General features: G+C 41.0%; 1 protein-coding gene across 8 annotated transcripts in view; it reads left to right on the top strand.

The window, feature by feature from the left end:
• The window catches only part of WDPCP (WD repeat containing planar cell polarity effector), a 297,766-nt gene that overhangs the window by 5,419 nt on the left and 271,910 nt on the right, over positions 1-20,437 (top strand). For 5 of the 8 annotated variants that reach the window (XM_084800209.1, XM_084800208.1, XM_084800204.1 and 2 more), the window contains exon 2: positions 9,357-9,460. The exons of the other annotated variants lie outside the window; for them this stretch is intronic. The gene's annotated coding sequence lies outside the window, so the exon portion shown is untranslated. The remainder of the gene's footprint in view (positions 1-9,356; positions 9,461-20,437) is intronic. 8 annotated transcript variants of the gene reach the window in all.

A 20,437-nucleotide genomic window follows, 5' to 3' on the forward strand; every position in this document is an offset into this window, starting at 1 on the left:
CTGGGCCTCATGGCTATCTCCTGTACTGTCAGCACTTACTGAATCCTAAAGGGGATCCCCAGGGGCTGTTGGTAGCTCGCGCTCAGCAACCTTGTCTAGCCTTGGAGCGCCGTCTTCCCAGCTGGGATTGTCGGGCTTCCCCTGCGGTACCTTTCGGTGTCCTGAGGCTTTCTCATACCATACAGCTGTGTACGGCTGTGGCGTCTTTATTTCCTCCCTTATGATCAACAGGAATACTATTTTTTTTTAAGGCTACTGCAAAACTTTATTTGGGAGAAGTTGTTTCACTATTCACCACTCAATACAGGGATCTGTTCACTTATATCCCTGAGGCTTTCTCATACCATACAGCTGTGTACGGCTGTGGCGTCTTTATTTCCTCCCTTATGATCAACAGGAATACTATTTTTTTTTTAAGGCTACTGCAAAACTTTATTTGGGAGAAGTTGTTTCACTATTCACCACTCAATACAGGGATCTGTTCACTTATATCCCTGAGGAAGGTGGAGGAATCAGATAAACTGTCCTTTCAGGTTCAGCATACTTAGAGACAAGAAGCCAGAGCCAAAGAACCACTGAGATAAACTCCTTTGTAATTACTTGAATGATCACTTTTTTTCTGTGAATTTCCCATGGTGTTAGCTATTTTAATAGCCATTTTTTGGTCTTATAAAATTTATTTGCTTAAGTATTTTGCAAACTATTTGTTCTTTTTTTTTTTACTTTTTAAAATTAATTTATTCATACTACATCTCGATTGTTAGCCCTTCCCTTGTTTCCTCCTATTCCTCCCTCCCTCCCACTTCCCCCCTTCTCCCCTCCCCTATGTCTGTGATTGAGGGAGACCTCCTCCCCCTATATATGCTCTTAGGGTATTGAGTCTCTTCTTGGTAACTTGCTATTCTTCCTCTGAGTGCCGCCAGGCCTCCCCATCCAGGGGACGTGGTCAGAAAGGGGGTACCAGAGTTCATATGAGAGTCAGATCTCACTCTCCACTCACCGGTGCAGAGTATCCTGTTAGTTGGCTAGGTCTTGGTAGGGGTTCGAAATTTACTGCCTATATTCTCCTTGGCTGGTACCTTAGTTTGAGGAGAACCCCAGGACCCAGATCTGCCTGTCATAAAGTTCTTCTTGTAGGTTTCCAGGACCCTGTGGGTCCTACTATTTCCCTGTTCTTCCATGCTACTCTCACCTAAAGTCTCAATAGGATGTCCTCTCCTCTGACCCACTTTCCTGGTAAGTAAAGTTTTTCATGGGATGTATCCCTTGGACTAGTGTCTTGATATAAGTGAATATATACCGTTTGTCTCTTTTTGCTTCTGGGTGAACTCACTCATAATGATAATTTCTAGATCAATCCATTTGTCCACGAATACTCTTTCTTGTATGCTCTGCAAATCCTTTATCTTGAAAGTATGTAGAATTTACTGAAAAATGTTCAAAAGGAGTTTTCAGTCCCCTCTCAACCAGATTTACTAGTAGTTAACAAATCCTGTCACATTTACTTTTGCACACACTACCCACCACTGTACTCTCCCCTGCCAGATACTATTTTGAAGACTAATTTGCAGATATATATACTTATACTGTATACTTGTATACATACTGTATACTGGATACTTGTATATATGCTATATACTTAGTGCATATTTTCAAAGAACAAGGAACTTTCAGGTAGTTGTAAAATTAAGGAGGTTTTGTTTTACTCACTGTGACAGCATATCTGACAAGAAACAGCTGAAGGAAGGAAGAGCTGATTCCAGCTACAGCTTGAAGTCCATTCTGGTAGGGAAGGCATACTGCAGGGCCATAAGACAGCTGGTCATGTGCTGTCCTCAGGGAGCAGAGAGCGATGGATGCTGCTGTCGTCTTGCTGTTAGTTCAGGCTCCAGTTCCCACCTATGGAATGGTGCCCCTCCCATCTCCACCCAGTCTAGAAAATCATGTTTGTCTGCCTTGTGACTATAGGTTCTGTGAGGTTGGCAATATTAACCATCACATACACTCTCATGCTCACATTTTGACAGTTTTCTCAATAATGTACCATAACATTTCCCCTAATATAAGATCATTCATTGCATTTAAGTATCAGATTTCTTTAATCACCTGTAATTTGTAATATCCCCTTTTGTCTTTCATGACACTAGCACTAGTTTTATAGGATGTATTTTAATTTTTTTGAAAAAGGTTCTTTAAAACATTTTTAAATTTTAATTTAATTAATTTATTCAGGTTACAACTCAATTGTTATCCCATCACTTGTATCTTCCTGTTCCTCCCTCCTTCCTGCTTTTACCCTATTCCTCTCCCCAAGGTCTATGACCGAGGAGGACCTCCTCCCCCTCTATATGGTCATCGGCTATTAAGTCTCATTTTGGTAGCCTGCTTATTCTTTGAAAAAGATTCTTGTACAGTATATCCTTATTATAGATTCCCTTCCCTTTACTGCTCCTAGTCTCCCCCCCCCCCCCCCCCCCCGACCTTCCTTCTAGATCTACTCCCTTTCGGTCTCTTATTAGAAAAGAGCAGGCTTCTAAGAGATAACAAGCATGACAAAAATACAATAAGATGAAGCAAACACTTTTATATTGACGTTGGACATGACAATGCAACAGGAGGAGAAGAGTCCCAATAGCAGGCAAAGGAGGCAGAGACCCACTTGTTCTCATGTCAGAAGTGCTGTAAAAATGCTAAGCTAAGCTGTAATATATACACAGAGGACCTGGTGCAGACCCACACAGGCTTGGGCTTTCTTCCTCAGTCTCTGTGAGCTGATATGCACCTTGCTTAGTTGATGCAGAGGGCCGTGTTCTCCCGATGTCCTCTATTCTTTCTAACGCGCGCGCTCTCTCTTTCTCCCTCCCTCCCTCCCCCCTCTTTTTGATTTTTTTGAGATATTCCTTCTAACTCTTTAAATCTTTCTTTCTCCTCTTCCACAAGGTTTCCTGAGCTCTGAAGGGAGGGATTTGAGGGAGAACTCCCATTTAGACTCTCTGTTGGCATACTGTCTGGTGGTGGGTCTCTGAATCTGTTCCCATACTCTGCCGGAGGAAGCCTCTCTGATGGTGACTAGATATGGCACTGATCTAGAGTATAGCAGAAATCATTAGGAGTCAGTCTATGGAAACCTTTAAAAAAAGTATTTACTTATTATGTATACAGTGCTTTGCCTGCCTGTATACCGGCAGGCCAGAAGAGGGCATCAGAACATATTATAGATGGTTGTGAGCCACCATGTGGTTGCTGGGAATTGAACTCAGGACCCCTGAAAGAGCAGTCAGTGTTCTTAACCTCTGAGCCATCGCTCCATCCTAGAAATCCTCCCCCCCCTTTTTTTTAAATTATCACCACTAGGTCTCTGGGATATCTAGTCTTGGTTCTTGGTTACCCAAGGAGTGTTGGGCATGAGTTTCTTCTCCAGGAATGGGCCTTAGGTCAGATAAGACATAGGTTGGCTTCTCCCAGAGGTTCTGTGCTACCAGTGCCTTACCATATTCTGCAGGCAGGGTTGGTGTTTACGTTTCTCTTTTAGTATCCAACCAAGTACATTCCCACACCAAAGAGACTAGAACGTAGGGGTGAAGGCTCCATGTAGGCACTAGCTTGACTTTTCCATGCTTAAAGAGCTGTGTGTGTGTGTGCTGCTGTCAGTTTGCAGTTTGCTAACCCTTTGTCTTAGCATCAGACTGGTTATTTGAGGGTTTCCATGGGTTTTCTTTGGCCAACTACTCAACTGAAAGCAACCCAGTTCCTCCATTGGAGGAAACCTTGCCTGGCTACAAGAGATGGCTAGTTGAGACTTTGTATTCCCCACACCAGGAATCTTCACTAGGATCACTTCATAGATTCCACAAAGTTCCCACTGCGTTAGATTTCTACACCACTCCCAAACGCACCCCAATTCCAGCTGTCTCTCAGCATGAACTCTCTTCCTCCACCCCTCACCTGACTTGCCTCTCTTGTCCCCACCTGCCCCCATTCTGCCTGCAGAGACTGTTCTATTTAACTCTCCCAGAGAGATAGATGCATGCGTCCCTCCCCCCAGACTCCTCCTTGCCTAACATCTCCAGATCTCTGAATTGTAGCATAGTCATAATTTACTTAACTGCTAATATCCAATATAAGTAAATGCATACCATGCTTATCTTTCAGGGTTTAGGTTAGCAAGGTGATGTTTTTTCTGTTTCCATCCTTTTGCCTGCAAATTTCATGATGTCATCTTTAAAAACAGCTGAATATTACTCTATTGTATAAGCACACATTTTCTTTATCAGTCTTCTGTTGATGGACATCTAGGATGTTTCCAGTTTCTGGCTATTATGAATAAAGCCACAATGAACATGCTTGAGCAAACGTCCTTGTTATAGGAGGAAATGTCCTGTGGGTGTATGCTCAAGAGCTGTATAGCTGGGCCTTGAGGTAGGTCAACTGCCAGCTTTCTGAGAAACCATCATATGGATTTCCATAGTGGTTGTACACGTTTGTACTTCTACCAGCAATGGGAGGAGAGTTCGTCTTGGTCCACATCTTAGCCAGAATGAGCTGTAACTTGTATTATTGATCTTAACAATTCTGACAGGTGTAAGAAGAAATCTTAAAGTAGTTTTGATTTGTATTTCCCTGATGGCTAAGGATGTTGAACATTTCTTTAAGTGTTTCTCTAAAATTATTATAAAACCATGACTGTTAATTAAATCTGCCTTATTAATTTAGTCTGATTAAGAGACATAAATGTTTTAGTATTTTCTTTTTATTTTTATGTTAGTACAACATTATTATTTACTGTTTGTCTTAAAAAGAGCTATTAGTCACCTTTTTGGATATCTGTATAGACTATAGACTATTTACAGTTAACATTTTTTAGGAGCCAAAATCAGACTTCCCACAATGTATAATTTGTCTTTAAAATTTCCCACTTTGGAGATCATTTGTTTGTATTTTTACTATTCTAATATGAAAGAAATGTTAATAATGAATTGTTTAAAGTACAGTATTTCAGTTAATTCCATGTATAATTAAAAAATTTAAATACATTAACATTTCACACACAGTCTGTGATTGGGATTAGGAATGTTTGTGTTTGCTGTTCAAATACTCACTGTAATATTTGATATTTGGATAAAATGCTGTTTTCATATCAAATATATTTGTTCACACTTTTAGAGGATATAGACTAGGGTCTTGGAAATTTTTTAGTTAACACAAAATTATTTGTTTTGAAATATTAGAAGTGAGAACAGTTTGGGGGGATCTTTGTGGTTATATGACTATTAGGTTTTGCATATTTGCCTCCTTTAATGATAAGTTACTTTTTTTTTAATACATAAAACATTCAATCTCCAAGTTCTGTAGAAAGACGACGAGCTGTCTGTCCTGGCAGTTCTGCTGTAGAGAACACGGACCTATCCCATTTCCTTAAGCTGACTTGCCACATGAGGTGAGGGGAGTGCATTTCACAAGAGGAAACACAGCTTTATGTTAAGGCACAATGCTTTTCTTACACATTATATGCGAGTGGTTAAGGGTGTTGACATTTAAGAAGCTGCTTGACTGAACCAACTATTTACAACAAGCCCAGGCCAGCCAGGCTACTGGGAAGATGATCCAAACTCCTGAAGTTAAAACCACTATAAGGCAAGATTACTCTAGAGACATAAAGTCTGGGTTTTAGCTTCAGGAAATACCACTGTGGAAATTACTCTGTAGGTAGGATTAAATGTAAAAATTCTAAACATGTGTCTAAAATGAGTTAGGTTACCAAGATAATTAGAACTAATTGTCAAAGGCTTTTCAAAAGCAGTTGGTTATCATTATTTGAAAATAAGAATGGTTAAAATCGTGGGACTAACTTTTGGATACTAAAAGAATATACTCTTTTTTGTCTGTGAAATTTGACTTTATCATTATGAGTTGACTATGAGAAAGTTATTAACTAATAGATATTTAATTTATATGTGATATGTGGTATAATAAGAAATACATATTTAATTCATGGGTACATAGGCCCTAAAATTCTTAAAATCTCCAAAGTGGTGTATCTCTTTGCATACTAATGAGAATATGGGGTGGGCCTGGGTAGCTTCTGGATAGAGATACTGATTGCCAGATAAATCAGCTTTCTTCAGAGTTAGCCTTTTAGCCACATTTGACCCTTCTGGCGTGAGGGGAGAGGGTCTAAGAGTTGGGTTTGACCAGTAAAACAGTTAACCCTGTGTAAACCCAAAAGGACACAGAAAGCTTTGCACGACTGAGCGTGTGAAGGCTTCTGGGAAGCAGCTTACCCAGAGGGAGCATGGGTGCTCCACATCTCTTTCTACGTGTCTTTCACTGTGCATCTTGTTCACTTGACTGTTTGTGTCCTCTGTAAACTCTGTTTCAAGATAACTAAGATGGAAAAGGGTGCGGCAGCCTCACTTTATAACTGACTAGGCAGAGACCTGGGTAACTGATCCAGAGCTCTAAAATGAAGCTGGGCTCCGTGGGTCTCCCAGCCTCAGGAACATGCTAAAAGACTTGACCCTCTGTTCAAACAAGACAAAAAGACATCTTATAGTTATCGCTTATGACAGGGAGACATGACCCAGCACTGCTCTCAAGTAGCTTGAAGAGTTCCTTCCTATGGGACCACAGTCCAGTCAACGCTGAATTCTTAACTATGCTGCAGAAAAGAACTTCAGCATGTGTTGAGTGAAGCAAAGTTAGCAAGTTTATTAAGCAGAGATAAAAAATAGTGCAGAGTTTAGATTTCAGAGTGAAGAAAGAGGGTGGGGAGGGAAAGGTGGGAGGAAGAGGAGGAGAGGAGAGAAGATACAAGACATGGGTGTAGCTTCTTTAGAGAGAGTTGTCATTAAGTGTCTGCTAGGGTTTTGTCAGTTTGAACATGGTTGAGTCATTGGGAACAAGGAGCCTTAATTGAGAAAACGCTCCACTAGACTGGCATATCAGCAAGTCTGTAGGGGCATTTTCTTATTTAATGACTGTTGTAGGAGGGCTCAGCCCATTATGGGTGGTGTTCTCATTTTCACTTTATTCTAATTTTAAAAGTTCCTCCCTGAAGTTTTATTGTGATCCACTGATTATTCAAAAATATATTGTTGGAGAACAAAGAATGCATGAAAATATCATAATGAAACCTATACATTTTTATTTTAACTTGAAAAATAATTAAGAGTATATAGTTAAATCTCCATGTTTTTGTATAGTTCTTCTTGCTATTGGTTGCTATTTCATTCTGGTATATTCTGATGAGGTCTAAGCACTTGTTTAGATTTTCTCATACTTATTAAAACTTCTTTGTTCACAAATGTGATCAATTGTAGAGAAAGTTAAAAGAAAAAAAAAGAGCTACTCAAAAAAAAGTGTATTCTTTAGCTGTTATATGGACTGCAAGTTCATTTGATCTAATGTAAAATTTAACTCAAGGATTTTTTTCCTTTTTCCTTTTTGTCTGCATGATTGATCTGTCCAGAGGTAAATTATATACAACAATAAGGCCAAGCCCTGTCTCTCATAGTTGCTTTATATAGTTTTTTCTTGTCCAGGTACCAACTCCTCCGGCTCCCTGAGTTATGAATGTTCCTTGTTTTCGAGTTCCTAGAGTAGCTGTCTCAGACAATGGGCCACATTCAAGATTTGGTTGACTGTGTCGTTATGAGATACAGGCAATGATAAAATAAGTTTCTTCTCCAATGCTAGCCATTGTCTAATTGTGGCAAGGTGACATTTAAACCTAACAGTTACATTCCTCTTTTACTGTATCAAGCTGGAAAACAAGACACCACATTCCAGTCTAGGATAGCCAAAAGATCAGTTGGTGAGGTGAAGGATAGCAGAAGAAAGAAAAAGTAGACTGCTCTTTCGAAGAGAAGAACATTAGCTTTTATTGCTACCATAGTTTAGAAGGTTGGAGCCTGGGCCCTGGCACTCCTAACATTGTAGGCTAGGCGACTTGTCCTCAATAAGCTAATTAAAGACACAAACAATGACATACATTGATAATAATTAATAATATTAATAACAATATTAATATAGAGGGCTTATTTAATGTGGCTACCTCAAAAGCAAGAACAAAGAAGACCAGTGGAACCCCTATCCTAAGTATGTCTTCAGAGCTCTGGTATAAGGCTTAGGTTTAAACAGACAAGAGTTGGGTAAGTACTTCTGATCTAGCTGTGGTCCCCTCATCATTTGGGAGATTTCTTATTCAAAGTACAACATTCTGCCCCGGCCCCCATAGGCTCATGGCTATCTCATGATGCTAAGTGTGTTTAGTCTTCAAAAGTCCCCATAGACTCTGTAAAGTCTTGATACTGTTCAAAAGTCCAAAGTCTCCTTCGAGATCCAAGGCAATCCGTTAACTGTACTCCTCTGTAGTTGGCGTTTGGTACTTTGTGGGTTCCTTACTCTTTTCCACCCTTATTAACCCCTAACAGTAAATAGGAGAGAAAAAAGGGTAGAGGACAAAGGGGGCATCATTATCATTAGGCATCTAATTCCTTGGGAAAAGTTTAATCTTTGCTGTCAGGATGTTCAATGTTTTCTTCATCTCTTTGTGTATGACCATTTGATAAACTGCAACAACAGCAACCAACAACCAACAACCAGCAACCAGCAACCAGCAGCAGCAGCAACAGCAGCAGGAGTAGCAGAAGCTGCCTCAGCCAGTCTCAGGACTCTAGCATTTATGCCCTCTTATGAGTCTCCAGAATTCCAAATGTCATACACTTGCAGAAATTATATGTAGCTAGCAAAATCATGGCCCTGCTAGCGCACAAGGCAAATCATAATCAGCTGCTGTGGACAGGCTGAAACAGCCCCATAGTCCACAGAGGGGATTAAAACAAAAACATATTCTCCTAATGTTTAAAGAAACGAAAAATTCTCATTATACCCCTCTGTAAACATTTAAAAAATTTACATATGTCTATAGTATATAAGGACACAGAGTATACATACCCATTCCACAAAGGAAAAAGAGAGATGTAGGGAAGGAAGGCTTGACCTAAAGGGGCTGAAATGGAGTTTAGCAATCACCAGATCTTGTGGGCCCCTGTGCAGTTATTTGGGCTTTCTGTTCACAGGACATAGATGGTTCTGCCCCGTCAGCTTTGCTGCCTGCAGCATACATCTCTCTTTGGGCTCATCCTACTCTCTGTATGCAGCTTTCTTTGGAAGAGAGGAAGAGGGGAATGTAGGGTTCTGGTTTTTAAAACCTACTTTATTTGGGGTTCCTTAACGCCTCTGCTTCCTTTCCAACCCACCAACCCTCAGTAGGAGAGAAAGAAGGCTACTAGGGACAGGGGATGGAAATCATTTTAGACTCAGGCCCTTGGGATGATTCTACTCTTCTTCTTCAGGATCCCAGCAGTCCACCTAAACAGCAAACAGCAGGATCGAAGTCCTACTGTTTGGGTGCCAGAATATCGAGGTCCTGCTTTGACATCAACTTGGGAAAACTGAGGTGAGGTGTGACTCCTGTGGCTGGCTGGCTGGTGACCCTGTAGACCTTCTCTGAGGACAACCTTGCAAGCCGGAACTGATAGTTACCGGCAATAGCTTCCACTGATGGTGACAAGCTGGGGCTAGGGCTGACGGCTCCCAGCAGGGAATAGAACTGATGGCTCCTAGTGGGGCCTAGAGCTGATGGCTCCTAGTGGGGCCTAGAGCTGATGGCTCCTAGATGGCTCCTAGTGGGGGCTAGAGGTGATGGTGGCAAGTGTCTAAAAAAGAAAGGAGAAGGAGAGGAAAGAAACACACACACACACATACACTCACACATGACGAAGTAAGACAGACTCCCGCAGGTAGGTTTCAACAAGCTGTTTCTTCTTCCTTTTATCATTATCTTCTTATTTTCATCCTTGTCACTATTCTCCTCCTCTTCTATTTCTGTTTCTTCTCCTGCCCTTATCCTTTTCCTTTCACAGTTTATATACCCCAACAAAATCTTTTCAAGCAGCACAAAAATCACAATGTGTTTACATTCTATTTCTCTATAAATAAATGATTACAGTGGGTATACGTAAGAAAATCATGTTCCACTATACCTTCACATGACCAAGTGGTTTATGTATTATGGGTAAGGAACAGACATGAGTAACAAGTTATTCCTGAGAACCCACATACATTTGTACATAAGCAACTTGTTACATATTAACAGAGGATAAGCAAGCAAGGGAAGTTCTCAGCCAGCTTTTCTTTACTGTCAGGCTGCAGTTTGCGGTTACAAAGAAGGAATCAATTAATGTAAGAAGCAATCTTATGAAGATCTTAAAGGAATCACAAATCTAAACTCCTGTATAAAAATAATCAGCCCTGTCTATTTTTAAGTCCTAAAGGTGCTCATCCATTTATTAATATGTTTTATTAAATCCTATCAGGAAGCTGAGGGCAGAAAAATAGAATAAGGAAATCAATTGTCATCTCAGTCAGCAGCTGAGCTTGAAAGAGTCAGGTCAGCCAATGCTGCTATGGGCCATTGTTCTTGCTTTGCCAACCTCAAAAAGTCCCTAGCTTTACTAATAAGAGTGTACTTTCTCTCAACTTCAACTGTCCCCTAAGATTTCCTGCATCAGGGCCAACAGCAAAAACATCTTTACCTTACTTTGCTAAACAATCTCTTGTAACCTAAGACTCTACATCAGAGCCTCTAGCACAAACATCTTTACCTAACCTTGTTGAACAATCTATTTTTTCCAAATTCTTTCTAAGGGTAGTGATCATTGTTAGCAATCTACATCCATAGGTTGTTTTCAGAGATGGTGGTTGAATCATTAATCTGCTCCAGCAGCATTGTCTGAAAGAGATCAAGCATTGTTATTGCATATGCCAATGATACTGCCCAGTGAGGGGCTGTCAGCCCCCTTTATAGTGCTCACACAATTCACATAGTAAGGGGATTATAAGGACCGCAAGGGTAACCAGCAGAGCTATGCTCCATAACAGGACACACAGTTCTCGGGGTTATGCCTCGCTGAGACACACCCTGGGTGGGCCTCATCCCATGAGTTCTAGAGCTGTTTTGTTGTTCCTCTTGCACAGACCCCAACACAGCAGTAGCAAACAACAAACAGGAGCAGCCTTCTTGAAATGTTCCCCAGAGCATTTCCCTCTGAAGCAAAGACTCTCCCTCTTCTGGGCTCCTAGGATGGTTTCCAGCTGACAAACATCACTCAGCCTCTCATGAGGCTGTTATCAGCTGTTGGATAAACTAAAGGCAGTTTCACATCCCACACTTGGAATTAAAAAAAAAAAACATATTTATATACTATAACCAAAACTTCCACGACAGGGAAAGGCATAGCAACAGACAAGGAAGACATGGTGGCTGGAGCAAGAAGTTGGCCTATTAAATTTTGATCCACACATAGGAAGTAGAGCAAAAAAGCAACATTTTATATGTGTGCATGCTTTTATAGTTTCACATATAGAATATTTGCTTTGATTACAGCACTATCTGAAATGAATGGTGTAGCTAAAAGCTGTGATCTCAGCCTCAGAGTCCAGTTGTTTCTCTGTTTTGTTTTACTTGGCACTGGGAATACTGAAAACTGCCCACTATTTAAGGGGCCACTCATCCCACTACAGCTCCACTCCTTGTCTTGGTGGGAGCACTTGAGGCTTATGGGATGTAAGGACGTTTGAGAAGACCTCTTTTTTTGTTGGTTTTCGGTGTTGGCTGGTGAAGCCAGGGCCTACTACATTCTAAGCTAGCCCTGATTGGCTAAGTCTTGCCCTGTACCTTGCCCCTAGAGGTCTTACCTGTTAGAACTATTTGTGTTGTTATGGTGATGATAACAATCTCTAAAGAATTCACAACTAAACTGAAAATATGTTTGCTAGTCTTGTCTATCATGAAAGCAGGGAGTCTGCGGGATAGTAGTCCTATGTATGCTGTCAGGTTTTTGTTGTTGTTTTTTGAGACAGGGTTTCTCTGTGAAGCCTTGGCTGTCCTGGACTCACTTTGTAGACCAGGCTGGCCTTGAAGTCACAGAGATCCTCCTGCCTCTGCCTCCCGTGTGTGCTGGGATTAAAAGTGTGTGCTGTCATGCATGTCTCCATTTTTTTTTTTTACATAGCATTCTGATTATTCTGTTCTGACCCAGTTATTCGTTGCCCATGAACACTAAATGTTTACAGTCAGGTAATTGGGCATCGACTCCCAGGAGTAATGGTAAAAAGTAAGGCTCAGCATCAGTTAGAGAAGTACTTATAATGTTTGGCTCTCTCCGTCTAGTCTGACATACAATTTAGATTCTCAGGGCTTTCTGTATCCACCAGAGCCTCCTTTTTGTACTGTTGACAGAGACTATCGACTATTTATAGTGGCTTTATTAGTAATAGCCAGAAACTAGAAACAACCTAGCCATCCTTCAACCAAAGAATAGATAAAGAAACTGTGGTACATTTACACAATGGAATGCTATCCAGCTATTAAAAACAAAGAAATCATGAAATTTTCAGTCAAATGAATATAACTAGAAAAGATCATCCTGAGTGAGGTAACCCAGACCCAGAAAGACACACATGCTATGTACTCATTTATAAGTGGATTTTAGCCATATAGTACAGGATAGCCATATTACAGTTCAAAGACCCAAGGAAGCTAAGTAACAAGGAGGGTACAAAGGGAAGATGTTTGAATCTCACTCAGAAGGAGAAATAAAATGGACATCAGAGGTAGATGGATAGAAAAAACTGTGTGGGAGAAGGGGTGGGGAGGGGAACAGAGGGATCAAGTGCAGGGAGGATGGAGGAAGAGAGAACTGGGAAAGAGGACTAGAATTCAGGGAGGGAGAGCTCTGGGACAAGGGAAACTCTTAGGAATCTACAGTGACCTAGCTAAGACTCCTAGCAACAGGGGATATGGAGCCTGAAGTGACCACCTCCTGTAGCCAAGGAAGACTTCCAGTGAATAATGGATGGAGACTACAATCCACCCACAAAACCTTCAACCAAAAATTTGTCCTGCCTACAAGATGCACAGGGATAAAAATAGAATAGAAATTGAGAAATGACCAACCAGTCACTGGCCAAACTTAAGACCCATCCCATGAGAAAGAGTCAACCCTTGACACTGTTAATGATATTCTGCTAGCATAACTGTCCTCCAAGAGGCTTCACCCAGCAGCTGATGGGAACAGAAGCAGAGAGCCACAGCCAAACAATAGGCAGAGCTCAGGGAATCTTGTAGAAGATAGAGAGGAAGGATCCAGAGAGGTCAAGGACACCACAGGAAAACCTACAAAAACAACTAACCTAGACCCATAGGGATTCATAGAGATTGAACCACCAAAGAGCATGCATGGGATAGAGCTAGGCCCCCCACACATATGTAACAATGGTGTGGTTGGTCTTCGTGTAGGACTCCTAACAGCAGGAGGAGGATCTGTCTCTAACTCTGTTGCCTGCCTTTGGATCTCTTTCCTCTAACTGAGCTGCCTTGTCCAGCCTCAGTAGGAGAAGATGAGCCTAGTTCTCCTGCAACTTGAGATGCCAAGGCCAGCTGATATCCATGGGGTCCTCCCCTTTTCTGAGGAGAAAGGGAGAGAGGAAAGGGGTAGTGGAGGGAGGGGAAGCTGTGATAGGAATGTAAAGTAAATAATGTAGTAAACCGTTTAAAAAAGCCGCGGGTGGACTAGGGGCAGGTGGGATGGGAGCAGGCTGGGGAGAGGGATAGAGGAAGAAAGCCCAGGGGGAGATGACTGGAATAGGGGGCGTTTGGAGGGTGATGTGGAAACTTACCTAGTGCAGGGGAAACTTCCTGGACCCAATCAGTACGACCCTAGTGAGGACTCTTAGTAATGGAAGATGCAGAGCCTGAACCTGCCACCTTCGGTAACCTGGCAAGACTCTCAGTAGTGGAACTGGGACACCAACTCAACTACAAAACCTTTGGCCCACACCTGCCTGGACTGCAAGATGTGCTAGGGTGATGGTGCCTCAGAGCTTGTGGAGTGGCCAACTAATGACTAGCCTAACTTGAGGCCCATGCCACATGACGGAGCCCGTGTCTGAGCAGCCAGGAACCAGAAACTGGGTAGATGAGAGACCTAGAATAGAACCAAACACAATTCACAGCCCCCAAAAGTCAACGCAATGATGCCTAACGTACTCTGCTATACTCTAGAACAGTACCTTGCCCAGTCACCATGAGAGGCTTCCTCCAGCAAATGGTGGGAGCAGATGCAGAGATCCACACCCAACATTAAGTGGAGCTTTGGGAACCCAGTGGAAGACGAGGAGGAAGGATTGTAGGAACTACAGGGGTGGAGGACACGAGGAGAACACAGGCCACAGAATCAACTAGCCAGGGCTCATGGTGGCTCACAGAGACTGAAGCAGCCATCACGGAGCCTTCATGGATCTGCCCTACATCCTCTGTATGCATGCTGTAGTTGTCTAGTTTCGGGTGTTTATAAGACTACTAACTGTATTATATATGTGTGTAATAATATAAATGTATATATAAAAAATTTTAAAAGACTACTAACAATGAAAGCAGGGACATCTCTGGCTCTTTTGCTTGCTCTTGGTACCATCTCCTCCTACTGGTTGCCTTGTCCAGCTTCGATATCAGGGTTTATACCTACCTGGTCTTATTGCATCTTGTTATGCCGTGTTCCGTGGACATCCCTGAGAGACCTCTTTTCTGAAGGGAAAGGGGAAGAATGGGGGGTGGGAACTGGGAGGAGTAGAGGGAGGAAAGGTTGCAGTTGGGATGTAGTTCACAGGACAGACAGACAGACACCAACCAGAACTCCCTTCTAAAATTCCTGGCCAAAAAACTAAGGATGCTCCTAGAACTGTTGCCTTCAGGATCCAGGCCCTAAGCTGCCTGTCCAGCTCCTATTTCTTGTTCCCATCATGACGTTAAGTTCTGGTTTGATACATTATTTTTCTTCTGTTACTACTAATATTTGCGTAACAGTTACAACATCACAATATCTCCCCTTTCAATCTCTCTCATCATGTGATTCATCCTTAAAACTGTTCTTTTATACTTTACCACATCTTACAGAATTATCAACTTATTTGTCTGTCTTATGGTTCTTCTTAGGGACAATGCCTCCGATCAGCATGGGAGCAGTTACAGAAGATAGACTCTGCTCTCCAAAAATATCTGGAACCACATCTCTCAGGAAGGGGTTGTGGCTGAGAGAGATAGACAGAGACAGAGACAGAGAAACACCTATGGATCAAACTTAATATATGAGAAAACACAGTTACAGAAAAAGAACCCTTCCCCCTAGGCTACGTACAACAAGCAGTGTGTGTGTGTGTATATGTGTGTGTGTGTGTGTGTGTGTGTGTGTGTGTGTGTGTGTGTATACACACTGAAGCCTGAAATATACAAACATGGGAGAGGCCGGTGCCACATAAATGACCTATAAAGGGCGTCACGCCTAGAGCCCAGCACTTTTGAGTTCATGTTTTTCCCTCAGCTTACTATGCATCTACGCCCATTCTTGGAAGTGCTTTCTCTTTCTTCATAAGCTGTATTTCTATTTCTAATCTGGTGTCTCTAGTCCAGTTCTTTGTCCTGGGTCACAAGAGCCTAACAATTTGGACAAGTGCCCTGGAACGCAGATTCAAGCTTCTAACATCATGTGTTATTTTATGTTGTTTCTTATATTTATGTATATTATACATTATAATATATAAGCATATTACTTATATATTACTTATATATGCTTGTGGTATTGTTGAGCATCTTTTGGGTATATGTCCAGGAGAGGTATAGCTGAGTTTTGAGGTAGAACTATTCCCAAATTTTCTGAGAAAGTGCCAAATTGATTTCCAAAGTAGTTGTATAAGTTTGCACTCCCATCAGCAGTGGAGGAGTGTTCCTCTTGCTCCATATCCTCACCAGCATGAGTTGTCAGTTGATTTTTTGATTTTAGTAATTCCCATTAAAATTACAACACAATTTTACAGACCTTGAAAGAACAATGCTCAACTATTTCTTTTTCTATGCTCCTTCTTTTTAAATAACTTGTATATAAGTGTGGAGAATGTCTGTAGTTTTAAGCTTCAATAATATCATAAGTTAAAGTGTCACAGAGTTACAGAAAAGCTCATTTGACAGCTTATTTAAATGTATACTAATTTTTATGAATTTTAAATAACACAATTTTAATCTTTTCATTTTACCCCTTTGAAGAAAAGCTTATTATATATAAAGTTTATTTGATGATAATAATAAGAAAATTTACTTTTCTTGGCTCCACAAGTTATATGGGAAATGGCAGCAAGTTTACAAACTGGCTGAACAGAAGATGTGAGCATTAAGTACTCCAAACATACACTACACATTTGCTGAGTCAAATATTCCAAAGCTACACGTTAAAGAATTCTAGCAGTGAACCCCTCTGTACACCTATGTACAGTACACAAAGCTTACTTGGTACTCTTAACAAGTCGTCTTTTCTGATATGCCACCTTTCTACCTACACGTTAGTATTGTCTATTGAGATTGCTGTAGGCATTTGTCACCATGAGAAGACCCAAAGTCAATGTTTGGTGTACCATCAGGGAATTTTGCATTCATCCCTCTTTACCATAAAATTTATTCTTTTAAGGTGCACTGTTTAGTGTCTGTAGCTGAGCATGGTGGCACATACCTCAATTTAAGCACTTGAGAGGCAAGGAAGGAAGGTTGCTGCAAAGTCAAGGACAGCTCTGTTGACATAGGGAGTTTCAAGCTCCCTAGTTACACAAAACAACAAGCAATCAAAGACCTTTACAATAACAACAAAATCCTCCACTGAAGTTGCCACTCTACTTAAGTAGAACTTCAGCTGAATGCCGTGGCAATCATTCACTATGTTCTCATCCTTTCAGTGTGGTGGTCACTTTTTCTGAATGGACTTGACCATTCTACACATTTTACATGTACGAAATTTTATAGTATTTTGTATCTTGACCTTTTCTTTTAGAATCAGTCAACAGCAACTTTTGGAGCAGTGTTTTGGGATTTTTCTTATTTATATACAATGGTGATTACTCGATTAAATGATACCATTTTTTTTTTTTTTTTTACAAAACAGAACAGCTGTTATTGATAGCACTTTGTCAGACAAAAGCACAGCTCCTTAAGTAGCTGTTGGTCACATAACAATATGAGTGCTGCAGAAATTTGACAACAGTCAAAGATTTCTGAACAGCAATCAAAATTCAAAATCAGTATCAGGTGTGTGTGGTAGTGTTCACTCATGTTGTATTGCACAGCGCCACTGCGGCCTTGATTCTGAACTCACAGCATCAACACTTTGCCCTATACATTCATCATGCTGCACAGCATCAGCAGACACTGCCTGAGACACGTGCCTCCAGATGGGCATGAGCTGCAGTGCCTCTACAGAAACCAGAGTCTAGTTACAGAAATAAAGGCCTTACTTACTTTCTTAGCACTGTTCTTCAGCATGCAGCAAATTAGTGTGTCTCTGGTTTGTACTGTGTTAGAGTGCTTGGTTTTAAAGTTTGCTGTTTGAACTATTGACTTGAATTTTATTTAAAAGCAAAGACAATAGTAAATGAACTGTGGCTTTGGATTAGGAGAGAATTTTCAACATATACTAAATATATTTAATCCATTTTATGCTATGTCTTTATATGAAGTAGTGTTGTCAGCATGGATGATTATAAAGTCAAAATATCAGTTTTGGAAAGCAGTTAAGATTTTTTTGTGTCTTACACTATTGAATATTTGGCTAATTAATTCTTTACATAGAAATAAATAAGCACATTTGTCTCATAAGTGGGCAAATTTGTTTCCAATGTTTAATAAATGATAAGATTATATGAATATGCTGGGTGGTGGTGCCACACACCTTTAACGCAAGCCCATGGGAGGCAGAATTTGAGGCCAGCCTGGTCTACAGAGTGAGTTCCAGGATGGCCAGGATCCACAGAGAAACCCTGTCTTAAAAAACAAACAAACAAACAAACAAACAAACAATCAAATAAAAAGAGTATATGTATACCTAAGGATTGTTTGAGAATAAATATCTTTATAGATCAGTAAATGTTTGCTATCCTTTGAGTCATTGAAGCAGCAGTGTACCATGGGTGTGTGTGTGTGTGTGTGTGTGTGTGTGTGTGTGTGTGTGTGTGTGTGTGTGTGTGTGCTGTACCAAAAGGTAAGAGGTGTTAAAAGAAGAAAAATCAAAACCAAAACCAAACAAACTTGTGTTCAAATTTGATGAGAGTGTACTTTAGTGAATCCCACTAGCCAAACTTTGGGTATTTTCAATGCCAAAATAAATAAGTGTAGCTCATTGTAGATACTAAATAAATTAAATATTAAATTCATACTAAATTGAAATCTATGAGCACACACTGATATAAATACAAGCATACGAATAAGTAAAGAGGACTGGCAGAAAGGTCTACCTTACTTACCAGGTAATAAAAGCAGGAAATGGTGGGTTTGGGCAAAATTATCACTGGAGTCTATAGTAGGTAAAACTTGGATAAGAAGCAGGATTTATATAATTTCAAAATATGTATTCACAAAACACATGCAGACTTAGATTTTTCAAAACTTACTTTATTTTAGGTGCTTAATCACTTCAACCTCACTTCTAACCCACTGACCAGAGGAAGGGGAGAAAGTGTTAATAGGAAGAAGGGGTTGTGGACTTGTTTAGACGTTGTTCCTTGGGCCATTTCCACTCTGCACTATCAGGATACCAGCAGTCCAGTCCAATAGCCAGCACCACCGCAATACAAATCTCCAGTGGTGGCACGATCCAGCAGAGACCACAAGGCTCCGCCGAGTTGGCACGGATCCGTGGAAGTGGCCAGAATTAGCAGGAGTTCCACGAGAAGTTCTCTGGAACATTTCTCTCTGGGAAGCAAAGACCAGCAAAGACCAACGAAGATCAGTGAAGTCCAGCGAGGACCAGTGAAGTGTTGCGCAACGTAGCAGTGTAGCAATGCAAAAAGACACATCCCACTGTCCGGGGTTCTTTTTGTACCCCTTCCAACCGTCACACCCCCTCGCATGTGTCTGCTCTCAGCAAAGCAGCACATGCTTTCTCACAGGACATCTTCCAGAGAAACATCATGTGCTCTCTCACAAGACAACTTTCAGCAAAACACCATGTGGCACAACTGCGTCTTCAAAGAAACCAGAAACTTCCACTTTACAATACTGTTTACTCTGTAATAAGTTAAAAAAAAAGCGAGAGAAATCATGCTACACACCATCAATTGGTACTTGTATCTCTTGGAATAATGCACTCAGGGCATCATCCGTTCTGGCATTCTATTTTTCTTTTTGCATTTTTTTGAGATTATAATATAATTACATGATTTCTCCCTTCCCTTTCTGTCTTCCAACCCCTTTCATGTACCCTCTTTGCTGTTTTTCGAATTTATGACCTCTTTTTCTTTTTATGTGTATACATATGTATATATGCATGTATATGCTCACACACACACATATATATAAATACATATATACATATACACATACCTACACAAACATCTATCCTCTGTGTATTATTTAGAATATATGTCTTGCTATATATTCTTTAATATATTAATATATTTTTGCTCAGCCCATATACTGTAACCTGTATATTTATCTTTTTAAGACTAACCATTAACCAGAAAGCTCTTTGTCTTGCTTTCAGCATCCCTTAGTTGCTTGTAGTTCTTTGAGCTGAGCTTTCCCTCTTCCACTGTAACATGGCTGTTGATGTCTGCCTTGTTCAGGTCATTAAGGCAACCATGCTGTTGAGACTTTATGGGTGTAACCTCTCTGATATTCCTAGGAGACACAATCTCATAGCAAACTCTGGTCCTCTGACTCTTATAACCTTTCCACCCCTTATTCCTAAAGATCCCTGCACCTGAGATGCAGGGGTTGTATGGTAGCTATATTAGCTGAGACTGGGCTCCACAGCTCTGCACTTTGATCAGCTGTGGCTTCTGTAATGTTCTTCATCTGCTACAAAGAGGAATTTCCCTGAGGGGTGAGACAACATTTACCTGTGGGTATGAGGATAAGTATTCAGAATGTAGGTAGGGATGCTGCTGGTTTAGTACGGTGGCAGTTGTAGGTAATCCTCCAGCACTTGTGACTTCACCAGCCCCAGGCCGTTGGCTGGGCTGCCAGTGCTCTTAGGGTTGTCTCGCCATGCTAGTCATTGCTGTGGTTGGCAGGCCTCATACCTAGGAAGGACTGTTGCTTCCTTTCCTCCCGTGGAAGCTGGCGTGGTGCCATCTGGTACCATGAAAGCTATTCCTTAGGGAGGATGCTTTCAGGTCAAACCCAGCTCAGGTGCTCTGTGTCCTCTGTCCAGAGCACACCTTGTCTTCAGCTATAGGGACTTACCTTCTGTGTTTGGAGGACAACAGCAATAGCCTATAATGTTCTAGAAATCTATTGGATAATCAACAACTCAAAAGAGGTCTCTTCATGCCTACT

Source organism: Acomys minous, assembly GCF_964271855.1.
Source record: "Acomys minous genome assembly, chromosome: 10".
Lineage (NCBI taxonomy): Eukaryota > Metazoa > Chordata > Mammalia > Rodentia > Muridae > Acomys > Acomys minous.